Source organism: Ammospiza caudacuta, chromosome 7 (genome assembly GCF_027887145.1).
Source record: "Ammospiza caudacuta isolate bAmmCau1 chromosome 7, bAmmCau1.pri, whole genome shotgun sequence".
Lineage (NCBI taxonomy): Eukaryota > Metazoa > Chordata > Aves > Passeriformes > Passerellidae > Ammospiza > Ammospiza caudacuta.
In genome coordinates, this window is record NC_080599.1 from 16,321,022 (window position 1) to 16,323,428 (window position 2,407).

Consider the following 2,407-nt stretch of genomic DNA (forward strand, 5'->3'; position numbering starts at 1 on the left):
ATGCAGAGTCCCCAGGCAGATGCAAAGGAGAGCTGCTTTCTTGCAAAAACCAGGCTTTTGAAACACTCAGGCCTTTCTCATTTCCATAGCTTTAAGCCATAACAAACACAATTCAACCAACCACCATGCACCACGCTGTGAACGCACGACGCTTCTAGAACTTGTTGATCTACCTCGAAGTCAGCTGCCTCACCTTGCCACAGTCCTTTTCTACTTAGCCAAAGTAATGGGCCTCAGCCCAAGGCCTTCCTTTTGTAAGCTTCTAGCTCTATGCAGCAGCAAACCACTACTTTCTTCTGTGCCAAGACTTTAGGTAGACGATTTGCATCTGCCCTCCTTCCAGTGAAACCTAATGGCGAGAGAAAAGCCTCTCAGAGATGTTCAGTCATTCCATTTTCTAGACAGGCCAAATCCAAAGAAAAGCAAGCTATGGCATTGTGTACTTGCTCTTACAAAACACCTGCTGCCCTCTGACAATCAACTAGCAGAAAACCAGCCAAACTGAGACTTGAGGAAAACAACCCTTGGAAGGGATCAGTCAAGACAACACTTTTCCAGGCTACCGAGATACTGGAAATGTCAGCAAAGGCTTGAGAGCAAAGGCTGAACTAATGGGAAAAGGGTAAAAGAATCCCAAGAAAAACATGACCAAAGGTTAAAACAATTCCAAGAAGAACATAGGCAACTAACCTGTTGAAGCCTTCAGAAAAACAGTGGCCGCTGATTTACATAGGCCATTCAAGTTAATTGACCCGTGCACCTTCCACTCCTTTTTCGGCACCATATGGAGTGAATTGAGACCATGGAATCACAATTCCTTGGATTCTGTTCTTAACTTCAGGAGAGAAGTACAGCAGCTGAAGTACCTGTTACTGATGTGATACCCAGGAACACCGAGTTGACACATTTCTTTCTTGGCCAATCACAACAAGCAAGGCTAAGAGGATAAGGCTGGCTTATTTCCATGACACTTTTCTTGTTTTACAGCCTGCTCTGATTCCGGTCAAACTTTTTCATTAGCTTCTCTCTAAAAGGAGAAAGTCCAATTCAACGTCCCGCCCGACTGCTGCAAGTATACCATTTGGTTTGTGGAGCCAAAAAAATTGAATTGGAAGGTACGAAGGCCCCGGAGCTAAGAGGCGCTCGGGGCGTCTTTCGGCAGAAGCCGCGCTAAGAGAGCACCGTGAGCGGTACAATGGTCTTTGCGCGAAGAAGCCGCTTCTTCGGCTCCGGGAACCGGAGAGAGCGGCAGCATCGGAAAGGTGAAGAAGGAAGCTGTACAACACTGGGATTGTGTGCGCAGCTTGCCAACTGATAGAAAACAGTACCTTACACTTTCCTGACGTTTCCAATCACATGAACATGTAGTGGAAAAGCTTTTTGCTAAGATGTAGACGACAAGAGAGGCTAAAGAGTGGATGAGAGCTAATGACACCCATCTCTAAAAAAGGCAATTAGGAGGACTCGGAATAGTACAAACCAGCCAGCCTCCTTTTTATCCCCAGGAAGTTGATGAAGCAGCTCTTCCTGGAAAACCTTGCCAGGCACATGCAAGACGACAAAATAATGTAGTTAGCATGATTTTTCAGGGGAATTTCATGCTGAACATCACTTTAAACTCCTCTGATGAATCAACTTGACTGGTAGATGAAGGGAATATTATCTGCCTGGGCTTCAGGGAGGTTTTTGACATATCTCTACATGGCAGCACGCATCCATATGGAAGCAATAGTGCAAAGGGGAGGGAACCAGTGTCTTTTCAGTGATGCTGAGTGAAAAAACAAGAGGCAGTGGGCACTCTCTGAAATACAGGAGATTGCCATTGACCATCAGCAAATGATTCTTTACTGTGAGGGTGACTGAACCACGGCACAGACTGCCCAGAAAGATTGTGGAGCCTGGATCTTTGAAGACATTCAAAGTACACCCAGATAGACTCCTGGGCAAGAGGCTCTAGGTATCCTGGTTTAGGCAGGGGGATTGGGCCTGGTTAGCCCCACCAACCCCTTCCACTCTCATTCATTCTGTGCTAGTGAATTCTCTTCAAGATGCATTTCAAGCACTTGCATGACAAAGTTCTGTGAAGACAGAGATCCAAATGGACACGGCATCTAAGTTCCTTAAGCAGTGTTCAAGAAGAATGTAAAACTCTGGGACGAGTGTCTCTTCCCTAACTGAATCCCTTTCATGGGAAAATTCCCAGCTCTAGAAAGATCTTCTGATACGCATGCTTAAGACTGACACTGGCTGAGCAAATTTCTCCCTATGTGTATCCAAGACCAGTTAGGATCTTCACCCAAACTGCTGTCAACATAGTCACAGAATGTCTCTTGTTAAGAAGTGACAACTTCCATCAGCATGGCAACTATTGGTCCACCAAATGGATGAATGGATGGGAATTATCTAC